Source organism: Ammodytes marinus (genome assembly GCF_949987685.1).
Source record: "Ammodytes marinus genome assembly, chromosome: 15".
NCBI classification, from domain to species: domain Eukaryota; kingdom Metazoa; phylum Chordata; class Actinopteri; order Uranoscopiformes; family Ammodytidae; genus Ammodytes; species Ammodytes marinus.
Window position 1 is genome coordinate 13,401,020 of NC_137219.1, and position 27,320 is coordinate 13,428,339.

Here is a 27,320-nt window from a genome sequence, read left to right on the forward strand (position 1 = left end):
CGTCTTTGTTCTAAAGTTCAGACACGGAAGCAGATGGCTCTTCTCAGTGTGACTTAGCGAGTTAGCTAGCTAGCTGTGGAGTGCAACTTCCCTGCCTATGGTGGTGCCAGAGATATTGATGTGTAGAAGGCAATGACCAAGCTATAGACGGAGCCCGTCAGTGACAGCCAGCCGTCCCTTTAATCTAACGGAAGAAACAACGAAGGAGGTAATGTAATGTTATTAAAAGAAGGCAGGAATTAAAGTTTTGCATATTTTAATACTTCCAACTCAGTTCAACTATTATGTGTATATAGTGATTGAGAATGAGAAATGTCCTTTCATTCAGAATTATATCCTCTGAGAATTCAAACTATCACAGTCTTAAGCCTTTATGCCCTCCAAAAGTCACACTATTCCAACACATCTCTATTTTACATCAGTGTCACGGAAACAGTCACTCTCCCAGAGAATCATTTTGGTATGTAACACACTTTATTAAACCAGAAAACACTTCCCGTGCCAGATTTATTGGGTCACATTTATTGGCTTTTTCCTACCTCTAAGACACGCCGCGTCGCCGACATCATCAAAACCAAATTTAACCGACCAGAAATGTATCATTCTCGTAAAAGCTTCCTATTTACAACAAAGCTCGCTTGAGGTTGTTCTGTTTTGATGAGCGCTACTCCCCTAAGCCACATGACTCTGATCAGCTGACACCCCTCCGCCCACCCATCCACCCAACAGAGACATTGTTTCTGAATAAAAGACTCTGACTACAGATGTACCAGACCTCCAATTCCACTCCTTATTTGAAAAACCCAAAATTGTATCTACAGTGGCAATAATCTTCTCCCTCTTTTACTCTCTCTCTCTCTGTCTGTCTGTCTCTCTCTCTCTCTCTCTCTCTCTCTCTCTCTCTCTCTCTCTTGCTCCCCCTTCACAAGACGTTTGGTCTTTAATGTATTTCAGAGAACATCTGCTAACTATCACTGAACCTCGTGGGATTTCCATTTAGCCCAGTTAATTACTCTATCAAGCCAGGTTCATTATCATATTCCTCCTCTTAAAAAAAATGCAACCAACAACGTGCCACTGTGTGTGTTTGTGCGTGTGTGTGTTTGTGTGTCTGTATAAGTCTATGTGTAAGGGTAGGTGTGTTTAACCAGACATGTGCACACGCCCGGTGTAAGTGTGCGTGCATGGCTCCGTCTTAAACACATTCCTAATTGCAAGTGGTTCAGCCATAATACTGGTGTTAATGAAGCAGCGTCGTCTATAGGAGCAGGGCTCTAGGAATGTCGAGTGGGGAATCTGTTAGTTTGCCTCTCCAGGGAATACAGTGGGGCTGGTATTAATCTTAATGAACAACAGCTTTGTGACTTCTGCTTGGCTGTATCCTTCCCCACAGAGGTTAGGCCAGGTGACTGATGGCGTAGCCTCTCTGTCTCCCAAGATATGTGAAGAGCTTTATTTGAAAATAAGACACACACCTTTTTTTAAAAGAAAGTTGACACTTAAAAATTGTTGTTGGCTAGATGGTTAAATAAATTAAATTCAGGTCAATTATGTGCCGACAAAGTCAATTGCACTACTGGTGACCAATCTTACCTAAAAGTATTATTCATACTCCCCCCAAAACCTCTCTCGGACAAAACATTATAATTTTTTCAAAAAATACAAGACCAGCGGGGTGTGCAGTTTAAGGAACGAAGATTTTTTTTTACCCAGAAGGTCAAATTTCTCCTTCAGGGATCAAACCACCATGGCAAACAACAACAACAACAACAACAACAACAACAACAAAATACAAATGACATCAAGGAAACATTGTCTTTCCCAATATGGATACACAAGTACTTTAAAAATGACACCCTTTATAATGAGTTTGCTGTCATGCCATTGATAAAGCGCTTTCAAGTGAGCGACTATTGTTTTCGCTTCTGGAGGTCACAGGATTTAAAAGCATCGCCAGCTGTTCTGCTTAACAACCATCAAAGAGAAAAACAATCACAGATCCATCTCCGATAATGTATGATGCCAGAGGCTTGGCAGGATAAGTGGAGCCAATATTAAAGTAAAAAAAGGTTGCTGGTTCAAAAATGAGCTTTTGACCTCCCAGGCTCCACAAATACTGAGAAATAAATGACTTGATACAAAGAAATAGACACCAAAAAGATAAATAATAAAGCAATAAAAAAAATGTAGTGTGATATTGGTGAAGTGGTTCATTTAACAGTCAAAGTATGCATTTTACTATGGACAAATTCATATGGTGTATTATGATCCTTGTTTTATATGAAAAATTGAAAAGGATAACACCGAGGGCTGTAGCACATCATTCCATCTCAAAAATAAGGATGCATTTCGTAATGGACTTTTTCTGATCACATCCAATGGAACCCTAAACCTTACTATGTGTAGGGGCCTGAATTTGCATAACATTGTAAACACTTCATTTCATCATGTCCTGTATTGATCAATCCTCTCTTTAATGATCCACCTACCCACCCCCATAGCTGAGACGTTTTCCAGTATACGTAAAGATAGACTTCCAGTATACACGAGGTGTCTATATGGCGGTGGGTGGTTCACCGAGTGCCGAGCATGTGAATTCTACCCTTTGATGAGATTAGCTGAGTGCTGTACTTGAAATAACCTTTCATGCGCTGCCATTATTGTATTAATCTATTCTAAAACAATTTGGTTGAATTAATTAGGCCCTACATATTTCAGCAATACTCACAGGCTGCCTGGAAACAGATGGCTCTGAGGGCGAGCCACTATCCAACAAATGTGTATGGGAGAGAGAAGAGAAAGTAGGAATGACGAGAGGAGAACAGAGATGGAAGGAGTTAAAAAAATGGTGGGGTGAAAGGGAAGGAAGAACGGAAGGATGGATGTGTCACCAACACCTCTGTATTGTGTGCCTCACTGACTGACAGGAGGGAGAGAGAAGAGGAGTCAAAAATTGAGCAAAGAGAGGAGGGGAAAGTTGCTTGGGGTGTTCCTTTGTGGCTGACAGGAGATTGGTAGCTTAACAACAGTTGGGGCGAAGAAGGCTATTATCTCAATCCTACAGTGTTCTGGATGGGTTCAACCTTGAACAGCTTGTAGATGATGAGCCTATCCATATGGTGTTTAAATTGCTCAGCGTTTCCTAAGCCATTAACCTTCAGGACACCTTGCACTTGTCCCCCTTGCTTTTGACTGACAGCTCTGTGTGTAGATTATATCAAACATGCCATCCCACTTTCAAGTCAAATTTCATACATGCATAATACACTGATTTATTTCACAACTACACACAGTACTCTGGTGGTTCCCTACACTTTTGGATTGGACCTCCTTTAATCTGTATTTCATAAGTTAACTTAACTTAACTTAAGTTAACTGAAAGGTCCTACGAGTAACTTTTAATATTTCTGAAGCAGTCTCATTTTTCCTCTGATGATCATAACATGTAACAGCAAACGAGGCCATCAGTGCAAATAATGCTCATCATAGGTACTCTCACACAGGAACAACAGCTGGCTTGGTAAAAACACTTCTGCTTATGTCCAAAGGGGCTGCAAGAAATGAAGACAAACTGAATGTTCCTTGTAGCACCTTTAAGCTATTTATTTCTACAGGCTGTAATGGTAATCTTTACCAAAATCTCACTCGCATTTTGGTGTGGTAAAAGGTGTGCAAATACCCATTCTGACTCAAAGGTCGGGTTCCTCTTTCAAAGGAATCTGCAGGGCCACAAAGCAGTGAGAGGGCAGTGGAGATGTTCGCTCCGTATAGATTTGAAAAAAGCAGAGGAGAGCTGGAGTGCTGAAGTGTGTGGAGGCATTTACAAGCCGCTGCCACATCGTGAAGGACGCGTTAATATGCAGCACAGAGGAGATGGATCATAATGCGTTTTGTGGCCCAGGTCCAGCAGAGTGTCTTGACTTTTTTTTTTTTTTACAGAAATCTCAACATTGCCCTTCAGAAAGGAAGGACAACAAAAGAGAAGAAAGTGTGAGAGAGAGAGAGAGAGAGAGAGAGAGAGAGAGAGAGAGAGAGAGAGAGAGAGAGAGAGAGGAGGGAGGGAGGGAGGGGGGAATGACAGTAAGAAAGATGATACAGAGGTTCTGGGGTTAGCTAATGCTGCAACAAGAGTGTTTGGCTCAAACCGAGTCAACGTACAACTCTTATTTCGGGGATTGGGTAATGAACATCAAAGCCCTGGCAACATCCACGGGGAAATTAAAGTTTTCCAACTCCTGACTTAACAGGAGCCGTGGCAAATGATACCTTTCACCTGACAAAGGGGGAGACAGGGAGACCTTGCAGCGGCAGCGATGATGTCACTGGCAGAGCCCTTTCCCAGGCCATTTCAGAACCAGCTTGAGCTGGAAAACACAACACTGGAGACATAACACGTAGGGTGTGACACGCCAGAATCAATCTATTGTATGTTATATTTCTCTGACACAAGCTGATGAACTACAAATGACGACCTCACATTACCCTAACCGCCCTCTCTCTCTCTTTGGCAGGGTGGCAGGGTGGCAGGCCGCGGCCCGCGCCAGTGTCTCCTCTCTGCCCGCATCACTACAGTTTAAGCTAACATGCACGTCCCGCTGCCCAACACAAGTCAGGCAGAGTGATCCCTCGTGCCCGATTTTATTACCTTGTTGACACCAGCTGCTAGTTTTAAGCACCTTTAAATGCTGAGTCTGAGTGGTGGCTCAAATCACAGAATTAATGCCGTTATTTCTGCCCAGCTTTCTTTTTGGCAGTGCTTTTAAGCCCCAGACTTTACAACAAGCCTGGGTTTTATGCTTTCAGACAGCTGGTGGGAATAAGGCATTTGCCAGTGGTATAAAACTGTATGTGTGTATGCGTTTTTAAAATGTGGTCGACGTGTGCCGTCGCGTGTGGGAGGGCATCTGAATATTTTAAAAAACTGTCTTTTTAAAAGTTACTTGTCCACAGTCCAAATATTAAAATCGCACATTTGTCATATTGGTCAGCCTTTGTGAACAAGGATTTATCTCTCACGCTCAGTATTTGGCATTTCTAAAAGGTGATTAAAATGCGGTGGAAAAATGTGACATACTGGAAACCAAATGTTGCAGATATCTCCTTCCTCTTCACCAGTTTGACACTCAACTTCCACTCTCTCCTCCACACTGGCACACTTTGTTACTACTACGCCTGTGTGAACTCACACACACTTCCCTCACTTCACACACACACACACACACACAAACTAAGCAATACTATCTAGCAGCTGTACCTCTCCTTATGTGCAGAGAGTGTGGATCCCAGTTCTTCTCTCACACACACAGTGAACATATGTCAGTCAGAAACAAGGCACACTCTGTATTCCGTCTTCTGAAACAAAAAAGTTTGCTTCCCTTTTAATGCAGCACTTCTGAAGACTCCTTAGACTCATGTGGAAAGACCCCAACTGGTACGTGGAGGTGACCTTGTTGTGTCTGCGTTTATGCCGGTGTGTGTGTCTGTGTGTGTGTGCGTGTGTGCGTGTGTGTGTGTGTGTGTGTGTGTGCATGTGTGCGTGTGTGTGCGTGTGTGTGTGTGTGTGTGTGTGTGTGTGTGTGTGTGTGCGACGTGCGTGCGTGCGTGCGTGCGTGTGTGTGTGTGCGCTCAACTGCGTAAACGTGCATGTGCGTGTGATTACAAAGGGAGGATCTGAGATGCCTTAGGTAAAACAAATACCGACTCTGATAGATGCCAGCAGCACCTGTCTGATTTACATTTCCTAATTGCAAATGAAATACCAAAGAAACATTTCACCGGAAGCGACAGGCAACACGACACAGGGATGAGTTCTTCTACCTGAAGGTGAAAGTGTTTGTTTTTGTACAGAAATATTTACAGGAGGCAAAAAAAAAACTTCTACATACAGTAAGTCATCAGTGCCCTGAAGTATGTTTGAATGTACGTACAAAATGCAAACATAGTTTCACATACATCGGCAACTGTGGGGTTTTCATGCACAAGTTTTAAATCTGAGTGCAATCTATGTATTTAAAACAGATCTCTTTCCACCGTTGATAAGCTGGACTAACCCAAACCTTAGCTTATTCTATTTCTTAACCATTGGAGATTGTTATTAGGGATAAAAATGTATTATTTTCAATAACAATTAATCTGAAAATGATTTCCTCTATAAAGCCTGTCCAGCCTATCACAGGTATTTCCTGAAGCCCAAGTGGTATAATCAAATTGGTAAACCCCAAAGATATTTAGTTTATGTTTATACAAGATACAACTTGTTATGTTAGGTATTTCTGTTGAAAAAATTACTTTTATTTAATAAGGATTGCTGAACTCTTGACCTCGGCACACTTCCGTTATCTTACATCTGTTCCTATATTTATATATACACATCTATGTTTATACCACCTGCTCATACCATAGTTTATATCTGTATCTACAGTATCTAAAACATAGGACTGTTAATGAACATTAAAATTGTGTATAAGAAAAAAATTCAAAAGAAGAAAGTAACTGAAAATATATCTCATTTGCACCTGAAGTACTTTGTAAAAAGTGGTCCTGAGGGGTCCAAAACGAGTCGGACAGGTTCAGTCCTCGCCCTAAACTTTCGGGACAAGAGCAAACAACACCTGCACTGATGATGTCATGCTCTCAAAGGTATCCCATACTCCCCTGCAGACATATCACTTGTTAACCTCCTTCTTCTTCTTCACCTCTCGCTGCCCTCCCTGAAACCAAACACTTCCTCTTCCCATCATTCACCTCTCGTGAGCATCGACTCTCTACAAACATATATACCCCATTTACCCTATAAGTCTTCTTATGAGGAAAAAAAAAGACCACACAACCACAAGATTTTTGTCACTATGGTAAAGACAAAGCAGGAAATGACAAAACACAGTAATAAAACATGAAGGATATGCAAAAGAGGAATGCTAGTCTTAAGCCTCAGGTGACGCAGTTGTCGTATTTTGTGCATGCACGTACAGTAACTACAAAGTTGTGTATGTATCCGCGTGGGTATTTGTGAAGAAGAAAGGGGGGGGGGGGGGGTTCAAAGTAGAATACTTTTTTTTTATCTAAACTTTGATTGGAGGTGTGTTGTTGCGGTAGCGAGCCAGTCGTCTTTGATTTGGGAGCGTCACAGACGAGCACAATGACACCAACACACACACACACACACACACACACTCACACACAACCCAAGCAGCGGGAAACAAGAGAGGAGCAGCTGTGAGTTGCACTCATCAGTTCAGATTGAGGGAGACACAGGCATGCTGGTAAACAGACAGATGTACGGAGCTGAGCAGAACAGAGAGTGGGAGAAAGAGGAAGGTCACCCTTTCACAATGGGAAGGTAGCGACAAAGTCAACAACACTCGCTGCGTGACTACTGTAAAAAAGTAAAAAATAAAAAATACACGCTGGTCAAAAGGGGCAAACTGCTTTAATTTATACATAGTCAAGTGAGAGCTTGTTCTATTATTTGGAGTGAAAATATTATTGTTAACTGTACCGGGAATATTTAAAGTTCTCTTAAAGATATCTACTGTGTATTCTACATACATAAATGCTTTTTCCATCTGTCTTGCGTAATATTTCTGCAACAACGACCACTGCTTGAATCAGTGAAATGCTTCTACATGTCAAATTGTCATCATCCCAGGCCTATACCGGCCTTTTAATGAGCAATAACCGAATAATCTTCATTCACGAAGAGAGAACCTGCCAAGACCTTCTCATGAGAGACACACACACACACACGCACAAGCACACACACACACACACGCACACAGCATTGTCAGCAACTGTTGCCTCCCCCTGAGGGTGACACCCCACCTGGGAGCTCAATCCTGTCAATGCACACTATCTCAGTTTCCCTTTCAGTCACCGATGTTCTCTCTTTTTTCTCCTTTTCTTTTTTTTTCTCCCCCCTTGCTGCCCTTGGTCAGTACTAGACCCACAGACACAGATACTTAAGATGGAGTAATGAGTCTTTGACATAAAGAGTTCAAGCCCACTTGAAAAAAATCAAGAATAAGAGGGAAAAAATAGTCCTTAAGGGTATTAAGAGAGGAGGGGAAACTAAATGACACCTACCTGTCGTCACCTATGTTTTGGCAGAGACGGGATGAGGAGCCTTTTGTTGGCGCCTGCAGAGATGGGATCATAAAGAGTTCATGTTAGGGATACTATGAACTTTAAATTTTTTCTTTTACTTCACTTTACAGTGTATTCGTATAATTTTTTTGACTGATCATTTCATATGAAACTTTGCGTCAGAACAGGCCCTGCAGAATAGGTAGTTGAGCAGCTGGTAAATCCAGGTTTTACAGGTACCTTCTGTAAAGGAATGAAGCACAGTAGGTTAGTGCGCTATTATATGTTTTCAACTGTAATTTCAATCTGCTCTCACACGTCCCGTGGTCTGTCCCCTCTGACTTTTACATGAGAAAAAAAACACCCTGCTATATTTTCATAGAAAGCAAGATGCTCTGGGGTGAACTCTATGAACTGCTGCTTTCACCCCACGTTTGTTTTCTCTAAATCACTCTTCCACCAAACTATGCAGTGTTACTATCATATGACATGTTGCTATGACAATAGCTCAGGCTCAAGTACTTTTTCTAGACTTTAACTCATTCTGTTGTGTTTCAACTAATCCTTCTTTATGTTTACCTTCAACTCTTTAACTTATATCCAGTTCCTAAAGAAAACTAAATGAGTCGTTATCATGCGCCATCACCCGTTAAAAATAGTTGCAAACTGTTACAAATACTCCCAGTCAAGACTTAACGATCCTATGGCCTCCATTCTTTGGTAATGTCTAACCAGTCTGAGGTAAACATTTACCCGCAGAACTTATCAGGAATTAATGACTGATCACCACCTGGAGCTAAACCATTCTGGCGTTTCTGACTTAACATGCAAATAAGTTCTCCAGGTGTGTGTGTGTGTGTATATTATGCGCAAACACACACAAGCCAGGATGTGTGTAGCCCGCAGGAGGTAGAAGTGAAAGACCACCAACTGAACAACAAGCAGGTGGTGAAATCAAAGAGAAAAGACAAGTCGGTCCAGCAACTGTTTCGTCCTAAAACAGGCAAACCAGAACTTCAGGGGGTTGAATCTGTACTCCCAGCATGCAGCCAAGTAGTGACAATATCATGTTTTTCTAAATATGGAATCTTTAAACATATATTAAATAGATGTGTTTGCACTTAATTATCTATTATTCAATCATCTCCAAAGTCTATGGAAAACAGAATTTTTATAAAGTCTGCCAGAGTTTCGCATCAATGATGTTGTATTAGAAATATCGAAAATGAATTTACAATTTGGAAGTCAATGTTAAGGCCTTTGCACACCGGGCACGACGCGAATAAACGCAACGTAAAAGCGAATGTTTTGAAATGTGAATTTTGTCGCGTCTCACTTTAAAAGCGACGTCCCAGAAAAATCGAACTCAGTTCGAAAAAATAAAAAACGCAAATTTGCGGTGCAAAATGACGGCGCTGGTGTGGAAGCTTGTATTGACTCTGTATACGTTTGTTAATTAACGGATTAATCGCACAAATAAAACGCGCCCGGTGTGCAAAGGCCTTAAGGCTGAGCATTGTTTCTCCTGACAACCACAGGTAACGACGGAACTTTATTTGACATTTCTGCAAAACCACATATTACATTTAATTACATTTTGTAAATATTCACGCCAACAATTCATGAAATATCTTGCCAGCAACAGATCTTGGCCCATACAATCTGCCCCCGACCTTAGAAGTGCAATACTACCCCCTTTCCTTTATAGTTAAGGTTAGGGGCAATTGCATCCAAGGACTCTGTCCTATTTTCAAACTTTTATTTTTATTTTCAAGGGGACACTTTTGAGCCCTCCAGCCCCACTTTGGTTCACTCTGAGTTGGCCTCGCTTCATTCAGGACGCACCACCGATTCACCACCTCCAGGCTGTCCCCCCGGCCCTCTGCCTCAACCCAGTCCTGCTCTCGGTGCCTCTGAGTCGGCCACACCTTATCCAGAACGTCCCCCCATTTGCCCACTTCCAGGCCGAGCCACCGGCCATGTGCAGCTACCCATACCCGCTCACATGATTAATGTCAAGCAACTAACCAGTTGGTTGAAGAGCCCATGAAATAGGCAGGAACCTGAGTGTCTGTAGGAGAGTGCATTGAGGAATCAATCACACCATTACATTGGAGGTTAAGGAATGATCGTACAGATAAAAGACTGGAGAGAATTTTTTTTTAAAGTCTATCAGCCAATCCACCAACCACTAACACCTTAATTTCCTAATCAATAACATTATACAGCAAAACAGTCCGTTTTGAATTCAATCCCTGTGGATACAGGCCTGAGACCACCATTGCTAAATTCTTTGCTAAAAAGACTGATTTTACGTGTTTTTGTCGTCAAGTGTAAATAAGTTAGGTTAGGCAAGTCAGTTTTGCAGATGCGACTTTTCCGTCTTTACTCTTACCATCCATTTCTCATTTAACGGCTCCGTTGTTGTGGGATGTCATGGCTATTAATTCCATCTGAGCTCCATTAATCCACATTTTCCCATCCAGTCCCCCTGTCCTTAATCATCATTTCAGCCTTTGCCAGCGTGGCCTCTGGTGGCCAAACACAACTAGGGTCACAATGTGTTCCCTCGGCACTCTGGGAGTATTATGCCCACATACACATACATACTAAACACACAGATAATAAAAGCAGATCATCCATCTCAATCATACAATATTGGACCCATGTCATACACTTTTCTCTCAATGCGGGTGAAACGTAGAAAGTATACAGACACACACACACACACACACACACACACACAGACTGCTTCAGTGCATAGAGAACTATTACAGACAGGAAGTCTTGCTAGGTTGTGACACCCACTAGACCCAATTCATCTGTATTGCACTCCTGAGTGCTGTGAAGAAACTGAAGGTCAATACGCAGAGAGAAAAGAGAGGGAGGTAAAAGTGGAATCAGAAGGAAGGCTTTAGAAACGCTAGCTGTTGGAAGAAAAAAGAAAAGAGAGAAAAAAAAGAAACCCACACTGGCAATTGAGTGGTGCTGAAAGAACTGACAACTATCAAGACGGTCAAGACCAGGTGGGCGATTGGTTGGAAAGCGCTTATTGTTCCAGCAGATCTGAGCTGTTTGCTGTTATTTGAATACCAAATGGTTACAATTTGTTGCGCAAAGAGAGGAGGGGGGGGGGGGATAACACGGAGGGTGCCTACACACACACACACACACACACACACACAGACATAATGGAAACTGGAGAGGGTAATCTGATGGAAATTTCTGAATGTTCCTCTCCCTGCTCGCTAAAGGTTAGCCTGCTTAACTGCCTGTCTGCTGGGTGGGTGGTTGCTTGCTATTCATTCGTACAGACAGTTGGAAAAGTACGAGAGAAATGTGTGCATCATCAAGATGGTCGGGAGGTAGTATTTGTATGTTTCAGATGGGAAAAAAATTATATCAATTGCATCGCCTCCTCTGTAAGATCATCCGAAATTGGAATGTTTCCCCTTAGCAGAGGTTTAACGTTTGACTTGAGATCATCAGCTGACCCTTGACCTCTAGGTAGTTACCTCAGCAGTCTACAACTCAGCCTATATACCTCTCCAATCCGATTCTCCTTGTCTCTCACTTACACAGGAGCACCATACAGCTTCCACTTACATAGAAAGCTATTTTGTCTCTTCTGACGCAGAAAGCACATACAGGGAGAGGTCAGTGGATGGAGGGGGGGTTGTGGGGGGCTGTCTGCATCACAGGACTGTATCCACACAGAATAACTCTTGCAGAGCACCACCAAAAGCCCTTAGCATTGTGACAGAGCAGATGTTAAGAGTAATGGCAGTGGAGATTACCCAATAACTGTGGCGACGTAAATCATTTCAGATGGGGTGGAGAGAAAGAATGGACAGGAGAAGAGAAGGGAAGAGAGGGGAGAAGAGGAGGGGATGGAACAATGGAGAATGAACCAAGGCTGAGGCAAAAGAAAAACGTATTGTCGGTATGTAAATGTAAAAAAAGAGACCATTTATACGCTGAGCTATTTCATTTTCCTGAATGTTTATAGACACACAGCTCATCTGTAGTTGGGCGGAGACTTCCAGAAATGCCATGGTTTTGTGTGGATGGTGGTGGTGGTGGTGGTGGGGGGGATAATGGTGATTATGACAATGTGGCTGCTCGTGTTATTGTCTGTGTTTGGGAGCTAATCGCTGTGATGCAAGCTGCTGCCTGAGGACAAGGATATAGGGGATAGAGCAGGGGCCCCCTCCAATCTAAGAGTACCATGACACATTTCTCTAGCTATCATCCCTTAACAAATGTGGTCCTCCCCCAGACCTCTAGCATCAGGCCCTCGGTAGCATCCTGCCTCCCCCTGTCGCGGCTCACCAAAGCCGGCATGGGTCAACAGATCAGGGGCCCCGACACCTGCTACAACAAGAAGGTCCAGTGTGTGTCAGTGTGTGTGTGTGTGTGTGTGTGTGTGTGTGTGTGTGTGTGTGTGTGTGTGTGTGTGTGTGTGTGTGTGTGTGTGTGTGTGTGTGTGTACTTGTGATTTGTAAGTGTGCACGCATGATTGTGTGTGTGTGTGTGTGTGTGTATGTGAGCTTGTGAGTTTAAGTCTGCATGCGTGCTTACGTGTGTGTGTGTGTGTGTGTGTGTGTGTGTGTGTGTGTGTGTGTGTGTGTGTGTGCCCGTCTCACTTGCTCTGTTGTCGCCTTGATTGTGTAATAAACTTTATTCAGTTAACCGTGAATTATTGTTAATTGAACTAAAAAGTAATTTTCTTAATTGAAACAGAGGGGGGAGGGGCGGACCAGATTAACGATTTAAAGGAGTGTTTCTCTCTCTCTTTCCCTCTCTCCCTCACTCTCCCGACATACCGAGACTTGTATCTTGTTTTTCTCCCCTCATCCTGAGACTGTGGTAAAAAGCCTGTAATCTTCTTGGCTTCACCCAGTTTTAAAAAATTTAAAATTTCTGAATAACAGTAGAGAGGCTTATGCGTTTTAAATACTCGTTTTCCAAAAGCCCATAGCCCCTAATTTCACTGGCATTAACTGAATACATTGTTTTGTCACTCGCAAAGCATTGATGTTTGTTAGTGAAATGTGCCCATTCAAACACAACTGCCAATGCCACTAAAGCCCTTCGTATATACGCCAGAGAATCCTTTGAGATGTGCATATCTACTGCTGCAACTGAACACTTAAAGCAATTATAGACATTTTGCATTAATGTTGCATGATGTGCAAAGCAATAATACTGGCACCTGCTTATTTCAAGGGAAGCTGCAGAGGAAGGCCACTGAAGCACCGTCTCACCTAGTGACAGAATTCACTTCATTTCACAAACAGCCACGGACGTTACTAGAAATGGTTAGCGTTTAAACATTAAAGCTCTCTATGCTGTTAAAAAAATTATCAAAAAATATTTTTACAGAAACGAATAGCCATCATCTCCTGGCCCTCCTGAAGCCTCATCCAAAATAATCTTTGTGTAAAATCCATGTGGGAGAGTGAACTATGCCGCAGAGAAGGGGAGCAATGTTTTGGAATTCGACTAACATACCAAAGCTACTGCAGGGCTTCAGGAAACAGTCGCATTCCTGTAAACACATGTGGAATTACCAGGGCAAGAGCTCCTGGTCACCAGCCTAGCCAAATATTATCTCATACAAAACAATATCACCCTACCACACCACCCCCCCCCCACACACACACACACACACACACACACACACACACACACACACACACACACACACACACACACACACACACACACACACACACACAGCTATTGGCTGAGAGGGAGGAAGTGATGTATATTGACTTTTCATTTGTGCCTTGCTGATTCTGCTGACAAAAGGACCAAACCACTTCCAGCTGCTAAACCTAGAGAAAACAACCACATTCTGCTGAACATGATTCAGCTGCATTTGGTTTTCTGAGGGTTTGATTTTTTTTTCTTTTGCCACATACTTGAGTCTAGCAGTTGTTAAAGTATAGCTGAAAGACTGCTCCCTCACACTATTATACCTGTAACTTTGCTCTAAAAATGATTTAGAACATCACATGTAATGTAAGCAAATGAGGCCTACAAATGACATAGCTGCTCCTCAGCTAATGAGGTCTGTGTACATAATAAAACAAACATTATCCATTTATTCCTGCTGATCTCTCGGCACATTAACACGTGACCTCTGAAACGTGAACACTAGTGTTCTAACAATACTGACCGTCCTCTACTATTTGTCTATCTATAGAGTGTGTCTGAGCCATCTAGCACCTTGTCAGTCATAAAGGCAGTGGGAGGAAGGGGGGAAGGGAGATGAGTAGGAGGAGGAGACGGAGGTGGGGATTGCCATTACCAGTGTTCTGGACCCATGTCTTCCCAGGGTGAATAATTACGTCTGACATGTCTTGAATAGGGAGGGACATTATCGCAGTGATCCTCCGTACCCCCTCTGTGTGTAGTACCCTTGCGCGAGCACACACACACACACACATTAGGGCCCCTCTGAATGATTTAGGGTCCTGTTAATAATGCAGGGGCTCCTAGAGCTAATTAGGTAAGTAGCAGAGGGCGCCGGCTGTGACGCCTCAACTCACTGATACGAGCTGTAAAGGAATGAGGCATCGACTGCACACACATACTCACACACACAGAGTCTGGGTTTATGTTTCATAGCATACACACTCACACACACCCTTGCTTCAAAAGCCCTGATTATTTTCAAAAGGGATAGATAAAGATTTGTGCCTGCGATTAAGTTTCATTATTGATCATGGCGCAAAGAAATGAAGGCCTGCGGCGGCTTCGCTTCTCTCTCCACTTTGCGTACATAATCAATTATTAAAGTGGATCAGGAAAGGTAATAGGTGACAGGTCGGTACGCCGTGGGCCCCTTTAGATATTTTGACAAGCCGCATCGGAGAGGGTTGAGAGGCAACAGGGATCTATCTGTGTGTTGCTCCAAGGAAAATCAATAGAAAGTGATTATCTTGAGAGGGAACAAGTGGAGAGCCAAGGTGGGCCTTGTCACGTGTACAATGTCTCCCTCGCTCGCTCCCTCCCTCTCCCTCTCTCTCTCCTTCTCTCTCTCTCTGGCGCCATAGCTGTCAGCCCTGTAAGTGCAGTGTCAGGGTGATTAGAGAGCAGCGCGGCCCAGACAGAGCGCAGCCAGCCTCCAGACAAGCCCTCCAGAGAGGCAGCGCCACAACAAGCCTCGGCCCAGGGTCAAAGCTACTTTGTCAGCCTCCCTGCTCGCAACATGGGCCCCTTCAGTGCACAATCAGGAGGAGGCATCCCGCTTAAAGAGATTGCAGGGTCAGTGATATACGGCTGCTTTATGATACCTTCAGGCTGAAAGCAATTATATTTTTAAAGCTTTATTCAGACAATTTACAAAAACACATATTTTTTCTCACTTACCCTGAGTGGTATGTAGCCTTCCAGATGATTTATGTGGCAGAGGTTCTTAGATGTCACTGCTGGGATGTCTGCCTCCACACCAGTACTGTGGAAGTGAATGGACTTTTTTACAGGGAAAACTGTAGACAGTGTGTTGATGTGGATTTTATAGAAGAATGTGGTCTTTTTCAAATGTAATTTGGAATATAAAATGAGCAAACTAAATTCCATTTCTATAAATATGTAACTTAACAACTAAAAACAATAGTATTTGCATGTGTAGATTAGCCTAGGCTATGACTGTTGAATGTTTTTGTTTTGTTTTTTTATTCCAAATAATGGGTTTAAGGTGGATGACAGTATCCTAGGGACACAAAGAGAGGTCAGAAAATGAAATTTCGTCATAGCTAAATCAGACGTAGCCTAACCTACATGAGGATAGAACTTGTTGTTAGCATCTTGAAGTGCTCTTTGTTTACTAACAACAGAGTAAGAACACAAACTATCCAACAGAAACGTTATGACAACTTACAAAAGCAAACTCTTAAAACTGTGGAAAATAAAATGTAATTTAGCTAACTTATACCACTTTAATATTATTATTAAATATCTTCAGGTCATGTACCTTGCTTAGCAGGGTCCATTATTCTCGCTGCTGCTCGAAGTCATATCAGCTTCAGTTGGGATTCCACCAGGTTTCCACGTTCCCACACGGTGGACTTTATGAGGATGAGAAAAGCCTGACCACGAACAAGCCAACAATAGCGAATGAAATAAATAAACTATGATATTTGTTTCAGTCCAGTACAGTGGTTAGGCTACTCCTTTCTTTATAGGTCCATGGGCTACTCAAGCTAGCTAGCTCAGACAAACCCACGTAGAAGAAAACTACTTTTCCCAGCAAGAGACGAAGTTAGCTTCATATTGGTTACAAAAAATGTTGTCATTCCAATTTACAAAGGCTATGATGTATGACCAAAAGTTAAAACTATTGATACAAGGAGCCTATTATTAATCGGTTGTATGCCTATTAATCTTGGGAAATTTAATTAAGTTTAGGCAATTTCCATAAAATATTATTTAAAAAGGAAAGCACAGAAGAGCTCAATGTCAAGCCAACTTTATAGCTAGTAGGCTAATACATTCTTTGGTCAAATGTATCCACTGTAGGAAATTTGGCCACACAACTCCAGCTTCTGCAATACGAGATGTGAAATATGTCGGTAGTCTATTAATGTAGTTTGAGAAAAACGCTAGGGACAACCTTTTGTATACAGTCATGGTTCAAACCCAGTAGCCTAGAGGAAAAGATATTAGCATGGCACTTGTGTAACTGGGTAAAGCAATTATGTTTAGGCCTATTTATGGCACTGGGAAAAGTAGCCCTTATATGAAAACCAAGGGGGGAAAGGGCCAGCAATCAGGGAACCAAGACAACAACAAAAATCAGATAGGCTAGATGGATAGCCTATAGTGCTTCTTTAAAAAAGGGAGAGGAATTTGTTAATTTCTCTTTTGGAGGTTGCTGTGTGTTTGTGTGTGGTTGGGAGGGAGGGAGGGGGAATTCATAAAAAGGATTTCCGCCTTATAATCTAGATTTTTTTCATATTTCTCTTCTTACTCTTTTTTTCCGCCAAGTTGCCTGTAGCGAACACTTGTTGACAGATCGCTCATTAGAGTGACAAGAACTTTCAGCACTGTCTGCAGTTTCTAGAGTTCACCAGTTTCCCTCCCATCCCACACACAGCACAGGGAACTCTATTGCTTGACAGTGCTCTACCTGTATAGTGATAGCTTTGGCCTGGGGGCTGACAGTATCTAATCACAGCCCCTACAGGTGACGAGAGGAGACGGCGCAGACAGCATGGCACCAAATGGAATTCCTGCACTATCATAATGTAGATCAAACCACACACACAGACAGTATCCAGGAGTTACGGCAAATGTGTGCTGCTCTCATATGCTGATACCAAATGCAGTAAATAATGCACAGCAGCACACATCCCAGCACACCTGACATTATAATACATCTCACTATATTATGTTACCGTGTGGAAGCAATCACTGTCAGCGACTTAGGCCTACTAACAGGGATCAGATCCATGAGGATTTGCTGTATAACAGATGCAGGACAGAAACCACAGTGTTCGGGCATTTCAAGTGCACACAAACATTATTGCATCTATCTTTATTCATTTACAAATGTGACTTCGTATGCACTTGAAGTCATTTGACCTCATCCTCACCTCGACCGCACAGAACCTCGTCAGACATAAAAAGCCGTCGTCCAGCCCAACCTCCCCAGGGGCAGGAAAAGCAAGGGAGTGGGAGGAGACGGGTAGGAGGAGGAGAAAGAGAAGGAGGAGGAGGAGGAGGATGGATGTCACTGTCTCTACAAAAGCCTCCTTATCCTCAAGATATCAAAGCAACTCCCAGCATAAAATAGTGTCAGAATGATATGACTCACCACAGCAGGGGGAGTTTGTCCAATGTCCCAAGTGTGTGGGGGGGACGAAAGAAAAAAGAAAGAAAGAAAATAAAAAGAGAGATTGTTGGCCGGGGGGGGTGATGCGGTTTTGGCAGCAGTGCATCGGCGCACAGCAGTGTTCTTACATGTAAAAGATTTTAGTGATATCATACAAAGAAAGTATTATGCGCAAGGCTTCCTCCTCACTGAGGTGAACTCAGTGTTTCATGGGGTGAGCAAGACGGAGAGGACATGAGACAAAACAACTCAGTGTTTGTCTCTCTTCTCAAACAGTCACCAAGAGCATGTGTGCAACACCCCATATCATGATGACGGACAAGTTAAGGATATAAGGTACCTGCATAAAATATTGGTAAAAACAATACACATTTGTTGTTCTAATTCGAATAAAAAGTGAGTTCCTTGCGACCTGTTTCTAAGGCACCAAGTTAGCTCTCTTCTCCTTTTTTATTTGCTTTCTAAAGAGGAAGTATTTAGGATGTAGGCCAGATGGGTACACAGCGCTATTGTATGGTTGACAGAGAGATGACCTTGTTGCGCCTGTGTGTGTGTGTGTGTGTGTGTGTGTGTGTGTGTGTGTGTGTGTGTGTGTGTGTGTGTGTGTGTGTGTGTGTGTGTGTGTGTGTGTGTGTGTGTGTGTGTGTGTGTGTGTGTGTGTGTGTGTGTGTGTGTGTGTGTGTGTGTTTGTTTAATCAGACAGAGAGGGGGGATTAGAGACCAGGCACCTGGCAGGTGGAAACGTTCTGTACTCATCTGATGCCCTCCTGTCCTTCTGCGCGCTCTCTCTCTCTTACACACACACACACACACACAGACATACAAACACAACATGTAACTTGGTCATAATCGTACTGTCATATTACGGCGGGAACAACAACCTAGATTGTGTCATTGTTTCAGATTGAGAGAGGCCTTGAAGTGAATCGCCCAGTGGCAGCCCCTTAGTAGAAATAAAATGACATAATCAAGAAACCAGAGGCACGAAGCAAATGCCTGCATACTCAGGGACACTTGAAATACTGCCGAAATGACATTCTACTTTAGCCTGGGAGTTTCCAAAAGTTTAAGTGTGAACACTCTTTCGGCACCTCCCACAGAAGGTTGCAAGAACATTCTGAGAGGCTGTGTATTGAAAATAGGAAATACACAAATCTATATAGCCTATGTCTGCTAGATAATTTCCTGTAACCTTTGCTCATTAATTAAATTTTTTTTCAAAACCTTACCCCTACAAGCCAAAAAAACAATCTTCATTCTAAGGTTGGTGACAAATGCTTGAGTTATGCATGAAGACGTAATAGGTCACAACGCAAAAGGGTTGGAACTGTCATAAAAGTGCATCAATAACATCATCACATTTTTTTTATTACCTCCTTCTAATTTGATTTAGAAATCATCAGTGGCACAAAAATACAATGTTAGCATAGAAATAAACACAACATTTGTGACCCAAGTGACTATTGAAAAATGCGATACATTTTGACATTACCCACCAGTTTCAAAGCATTGCTCGTTTGGCCAAAGGGCACGTTCACACTACATCAATCAAAACAAATGTGACACTGCACTTTTGGTCACGCAAACGCCATTTTGCCAGCCCAAACATAACTGTTTACGTTACAATTCCGGCATACTACTGTCACCTCAAGAGTCTTCACCTTCTATATGCACAAAAGGTTTAGGAAAAAAGTCCCTCTGAACAGTTTTTTTGCTAAGGTAAATGAAGCTGACAGACATCAAACTCCAAAATCATACAGCTCCATCCTCACTCCTGTCAGCAAGCCTTCCCAAAAGAGTACTAAGCACCCCATCTGTTATGGCCTGCTCGAAGATAGTAGCTGAAGTGGAGTCATCGGTGTTAAGTTAAAACAAACAACAGTAATTACCCTAATTAAGATCTGGCAGATTTCCTTTAGATTTATAGTAGCTTTGTACTACAAAAGAGTTGATATCAGAGGAGAGAAAAATAGGGGTTCAGTAAGAGCAGTGCAGAGGTTGGGAAGGAAAAATAAAGGAGGGATACTAAAAATTGTTTGTCATTGATTTTGAAACAAAGGGGATGGGCTACTAAAAGGAATTAAAGTTATGAAGAAGAGGTATGGAAGAAGGAGTGGGCAGGGTGGGCTTACATCGGCTTTTCTTCTTTTATCTTTTTTCTTTTCGGCAGCACCAGGAGTAAATGGCTCTCTGCAGGCGTCTGTCACTCCGAGTGGGCCAGCGCGGGACGATCAGCGACGATGACGGGGCCACGGACCTGTGTCAAGATGCTGAGCCCAGCTGTCAATCAAGCCACTCTGCCCTATGGGATGACAAGGATGGGCCTTAATCCTGCTGAGAAAAAAAGAGAGAGAGATAGAAGGAGTGGGAGAAGGAAGGACGAGGGAGAGGGTTGGTGAACAGAAAAAAGGAAAGCAGTCGAGTAAGTTGTTTGCAAGCTGATTATTCATCAGAGAGATCCACTGTTTGTCCGTTTAACTACACTATGGAAAATCATCTTTCTATCACCATCTATCTTGGGAAGTGAAATAGTTTATGTCTCTCTCCTTACTAGGCCATATGACACTGTGTGAACTTGTTATTTGACAGCCAGAAAAAGGCCAGAGTGAGTCATCCGCCAGCTATCTAGGACCGTAACCTCTCAGGCCTCCCGGGAACACGGAGGAATGACCAGGGAACCAGTTACACCATACAACACAATAGAGAAAGAGACTCTCTCCCACAGTCGAGATTTCGCTGGAGCCCCGGCAAGCTGTTTTCAATTAGCGCTCGCTGATTCTCAGTGTCGGTCTACCGCATCATTTCAAGTAAATGCAGCCATAACTTGAAGCCACAATGTTTGGTTTGGCCAGGAGGAAAATATGCGCTCCTCTCCTTTCTCTTGTCAGTGGTAGTAGCCACTGCAGAAGTCCTCCAACATGCATCTGTGTTGTAGCGTCTCCTTCAGAAGCACTACGGACAAAGTCTTCCTTTTAGGCCTCGCAGTGATGTAATGTAATACAAAACTAATTCGCTCAAGTGCCGCATACACCAGATCAGAGAAAACACTAATGCCTACACACAGAACCAAATATGCTCAAATCAGATTAAATTCATAGGCAAGTAAAAACACACGCCTTGAAAGATGTTCTTTTTTGGGAAGGGGCATGAGTGCAACATTGCTTTAACAGTTATGTGAAGATAAGTTAATGTGCAAAAATAGGCTTTATAGGTCATCAAAAGCTATGTTTTCTGATCTAGCCTGAAGTCTGGAAGGAGAAAAAAAATGGAAGAAAACAAGATATTCGGACATGTGGGGGTGCAATGGGAGCCATTAGTGTGGGAAATCTCAAAAAAGCAGAAACATGTAATAATAATCGTATGCGGTACAAACATTGACTTAATCATTACAAGGAATTCACAAAATATGGAGTTAACATCTGGAGAGAAGCGTGTACCTCTAACAGGACCCTTCACAGCTTGACTCCGTGCCTTCTGCTTCACTACAGATGCACTTAGTGCCAATTTTAGCACACATCCATGTACTGATCTGCTGCTTTCCAACACTACATGACACTTCATGTAAAAGAGATTTGTCTGCTTTCATGAATTACAGGGTTTTCATCATACATTACGTTAAAAATTTGCTCCTGCTTAAACTGGTAAATATCCGCCTGCCGCAACACACACGCTAGAGCACTGGGTTTAGGTGAAGTCTATAGTTTCTATAGACTCTCTGATGAAACTAGTACAGGAATGGATACGTTCTCGGAGAGATGGGGTCAAATATGCCATAGATGTACATATTACATTATCACATAATATTCAAATGTGTGCATTTAGATATTTGACTGTTCATTGCCAGGGCTTCATCCAATTTCCTCTTCAACCAAAACAAAAGTATTGCACCAGAGAGTGTTTACATTCACGCATCCCTAGGCTCCAGCAGTCTGGGTCACAGTCCAAGTGGGTATCATGGCCAAAACCTTTGATCTCGAGATCACAGTCCCAAAACTTGTTCTTTGTGCCAGAAATATTTGTATTTTCCACCAAGTGTGTGCGTGTGTGTGCACATGTCTTTGTACTTGTGTACACGGGCATTACAGAGAAGGGTGAGAGAGACAGAGACAGAGAGAGAGAGAGAGAGAGAGAGAGAGAGAGAGAGAGAGAGAGAGAGAGAGAGAGAGAGAGAGAGAGAGAGGGAGAGATAGAGAGAGAACAGCAGAGAGACATTTGGTGACAGCTTTCAGGGAACACACTGTGAACCGGGGAGGAAAAAAGTCCAATGATCTTTCGGTGGGGCCCTGCAGATGTACAGCGTCCCTGAGGTGATCAGAGCTGTGACCTGACACTCCATCGTCCCAGCATGCTCGGCAGATGTGGGTCAACTGACATCTGTTTCTCACCACAGCTCCGCTTCGGCCCGACCCAACCCCGCTGCCATATTCATCCTAATAACCACTCCCATAATCACCAGGGATTATTCTAATATTAGTGACACGCACGCGCGCACACACCACACACACACACACACACACACAGTAACTGCTCTGATTAAGGTATAGTGCTCCATATGGTTTTTTTACAGAGGATTTTTGGGGAGGGGATTTGTATGTTTTAGCCTTTCAGTGAAAAGCCTTGAAAAAGCCAGCTTAGACAGGACTAATGAGAGCCCCTGCATAAATAATATTGGAAAATAGCCTGGGCAAAGGGGTAAGTGAGTGGGTGGGGAGGTGGTGTGGGAGTGGGAGTGGGGGTTATGCTGGGGGGGGGGCGTGATGAGGATTGCTGCAGAGGTGCTGCGACAATGCATGCCCGGCCTTCAGCATGGATATCTGGCCTTGAAGCTGGGGTGTTGAAGTGAGACAGCAGCACGCTATTCTGCGTCCATAAAGGAGGGATTACAAACTCACTGACAAGGATGCGTGAATCAAGATGGCACACTCACCACACAACAGGACTAGAAAGAGACACTGCGGGGTGCTGTCAAGACAGACCCAGAGTGAGCTGGAGAGGATTACCATATAATGATGAAAGATGATGAAGACTGATGAATAGATTGCCGGCGCTTTAGCTGCGTGGGGGAGGGAGGACGACGTGCCTCTGTGTGTGAGGAACTTGACATTTCAAGCTTCGGATGCCAGAGCTTAGGATTTCCCAGTGCAAAGAAATGTGCCATACTTTTTTTTACACTTGATCGCTCGTTTGTGCACTTTTCCATTCATGTAAGCTAGTTTCGCCTTGTACGGCCGTAAACTCATTACGCTCCCAGCATTCTTGAGCTAAACGTCTTTTCTTTTTATGTTGTGGGTGAAATCATCTTCCTCCCCCCCTTCTCCAGCTCTCCTTCTTTTTCTCCCTCTTTACTAAGAGGTCTATTTGTGGAAGTCATGGCCTGCTGGTGTTTACGATTCTCACTGGGCCCCTAATGCTGGTGTTTTCTCCAGCACACACACGTGCACGCACACAAACACACACACACACACACACACACATACACACATACACTTACACACACATACACACACACACACACACACACACACACATACACACACACATACACTCACAAACACACATGCACACAGCGGGTTCTTACTGCTGACACTCAACTTCATTCTTTGCTGCAGCTGCATCTGTTGTCACCATGGAGACCTTGTTTATTACTTAACCCCCCCTGCTCACACACACACACACACACACACGCACGCACACACACACACACACACACACACAGGCTGTGACAGAGAAATAGGCAGGCTGCGTCTCCCTCTGTGTTTGATTTGGTGTTATAGGACCCATCGGATCACAGCCCCCAGCAAACCCAGGCCCATATGCACAAACACACACACACACACACACACACACACACACACACACACACACACACACACACACACACACACACATACACACACACACACACACACACACACACACACACACACACACAAACATACACACACAGCAGTTGGCATGGATGGGATGCAGCAGGCCCATGCTAAACACAGAGCCATAAGCAGCACACAACCTAATCACCTCCAGGCTGGTCTGGATAATGACGTTTGTGAAGGCTTTGACTCAACCTGTGTGAGTAAAGAGGCCAGTCTGGCTACCTTTTTTTTCTCTCTCACACAAATCACAGATATAAAGTCCGCACAGAAAACCAATCACCACACAAAATGATGCAAAGCAAAGTTATTTTTTTGTCCCAGAGGCTAAACAATGAATTGCTGCAAAGTGTTGGGTGTGTCCATTCGTACGTGTCCATGTGTGAGTATATCCAGGGCGTTAGTGAAAGGCCATCCTGCTTAGCTGGCGGCAGCATGGCAGGTATGTTCTTCACGAGACGGGGAATCTGTTATGCAACATGTGAGAGCCTGATAATCTCGCCCAACAGGCTGCTCCTCCCGGCCATCTCTCTGGCCCGTGCGCACATACACACACAATTACCCACACACACACTCGCACACCTCCTGGCCAGCTTTGGAGCCATGCATGGCTACACACCCAGGTGGCCTTAATGGGTTTAAGAGCAGTTGGAGATCCTCCCGCGCTGTCAGTCCAGACCTGAGCCCTCCTGTCTCCTGTCTCCGCATGTGACTGGTCAGGGAGATGTGTGAGAGGACAAGGAGCCGAGGAGACATTGAACCCTCCATTGTGGCTAGTTGTTAACGTTGAAAGCTTTTATGACTGAAAGGTAATGCAGTTTGATATCAGTTGTGGCCAGCAGGGACACAAACAAAGGCATTTAGAGGTGGAGTCAGGGATTCTGCAGAACGCTTGTTGTCAAAATCAGTGAATGTCGCCTCACTATCTGCTCCCTGTACGTACTGTGTGTGTGCGCTGACAAAAATCTGGTAATAATACATAGCCTAGGCTCAGTAAACTGGTACGTAAACAAAGGGTAGGTAAAGAGTGCCCACAACAGCTAGCAATATTCCCGTTTAAAGAGCCTAGGCTGTGTATTAATACAGGATTCTTTTCTTTTTTTGTGCATCTAGGTAGTGGATCCTGAGGAGATTTTCACTGATTTTGACAACAAGCATTCTCCAGAATCGCTGACTCCACCTTTAATTGTTATTGGATCAAAAGGTTTTGGCAGTGTGGCTGACCCTTCTTGACTGATCTGACCTTTGGTGCTTAGTCATTTTGGAATCTGAGTGTGCAGCTCAACATCGGAAGCAAAGGTCATTAAGTCATTGACCTATTGAGGTTAAGGTGGTTTGCATTCGCTAAGCTCACACACTCCAGTATTACTCAGCTTGTTGGCATATGCTGACAGTGGCTCAGCCTGCAACAGACGCACATGTACACACACACACACACACACACACACACACACACACACACACACACACACACACACCTATGTCAGCCGTTGTACACGCGACCAGGAGTCCTGTCTGCCAGAGGTCCGGTTCAAAATGACCTCAAGGGGATTGACATCCTGGAGTCTGCTGCGGGCTTTAATTCCCTGATCTCACATGTGCTATGCTGCAATACCCCATCCACCTCTGATAGGAAATGAAGTGGAGCAAGGCCTGAGTTTCTTATTATTCATTTAGTTTGACGGAGGAACAGTTCCATGTTCGGCTTATTAATCAGTTGCTTATCATTGTTCTGCCATGCCGAGCCTCTTTTCAATTAGGTCACCCCTTTGCAAATGAGAAATGGAATTAAACACAGTCGCTCCGAGAAGCAAGCAAAGAGATAGTAAGTGTGAGAATGTTTAACCAGTGGCCCGAACTTGCAAAAGCAAAATCACGACAACACTGAGAGAGCCTTTTTAAAAGTGGCTTCTTATCAGCAACAGTTCGGGCTTATTTCATTTGCGCCCACAGCACTGGCCCCTGCTCCCCCATATATGTGACAGCTTTGATGTGCTGCGATGCTCCAGGCGCCCTCTCTTGCATCCACGACTGCAGCGCGTCGGCACAATAAATACTTTGATAAGGGCACAATCTGTAAAGTCGGGCTATAAACAAATAACACAGCGGTCCTTACAAGAGTTCTTTTGTCAGGGTTTTGGTTCTGGATTCATGAACCGAACAAAACAATTGGTTCCAGATTGAGGCGGGCTTCTGTTCTCCCCAGGGGGATGGTTTAAATATATCAGAGCACAGAGAGGCAGGAACGACAGTGGAAAGAGTGAGGAAGCAATCGAGAGAGAGAGTAGGAATGAGTGAAAGGGAATATGAGTAGTGTGGGAACCTATAAAGCTAAAAAAAAAATACTGAATGGATGGAAGGATGGATGAAGTGAAAACAATAAAGATAAACTTCTACAATTGAGATGGAAAATAAATAAGAAATTCAGACAAAAAGGCTAATTTGTTAACTTAGACAAAGGAACGATGTTTTCCAAAACTGATTTGTGCTTTATTTAATACAGCAAAATTTCACAGCAAAAATCAATTAATGTTTATTCAATGGAATAGCAGCGACTGAAGCCTCAAAGTAAATCTAAAAAGGGTAAAGGTTATAAGCTGCATTACAGAAGTTCACCTACTAACTCTGCGAGTCGTCCCTACATCCTTCAAGGGAGGACAGAGAGTTGAATTGCATTGTGGCCACTTGCTGCTCTATTTTGTATCTTGTTTGTAGCTCAGAGGGAGAGGAGATGCACATGTTAATTATGTTATAACATGCCCAATGCTCTCTTTTGCTCTCACACGCCACACACACACACACACACACACACACACACACACACACACACACACACACACACACACACACATTACACTCGAGTGCGTGCTTCATTCTTAAGAGGACGTACCAAAAAGGACCTGGCAAGGGTTTGGCTAAGGTCCAGCTGCCTTTACACACACACAATCACACACATTCACAGGGCACACTTAGTTCCCATCTTGGGTGATTACATAGCCTTTCAAACTCATTTACACACCCAGGCAGTCAAGCTGAAAACAAATTTGTCCCAGCATACACAACTACGATGATACACCCGACACACACAGAGACACACACACACACACACACACACACACACACTTTCTCACACCCACAAGCATTAACACGTCATCAACAGAGTGAGGATAACAGAGGTGGAACAATGTAAAAGCAGAAAAAAAGAAAAGAAAATGGCACGCAGACACACACTCACACATGCATGCTCACACAGACACATACACACCATAGCCATGTCCAATCTCAATTCCAAATGGTGATGGTTGATGGTAATTGGACATGACAGCTATATGAATTGAAGCATCAAACAATATGAATCTGATGTTGCAGAAGGACACTGCTCCTGCGGAGGACGTCAAGCCTTCATCAACCAATCATCTTACAGCTTTTGCAAGTCAAACTAAGATTCCACTGGATGATGAAAAAGGAAGTTTCCTCCTCCCTCCTTCGCTCCCTCTAACACTAGCCTACCTCCTAGATTCAAC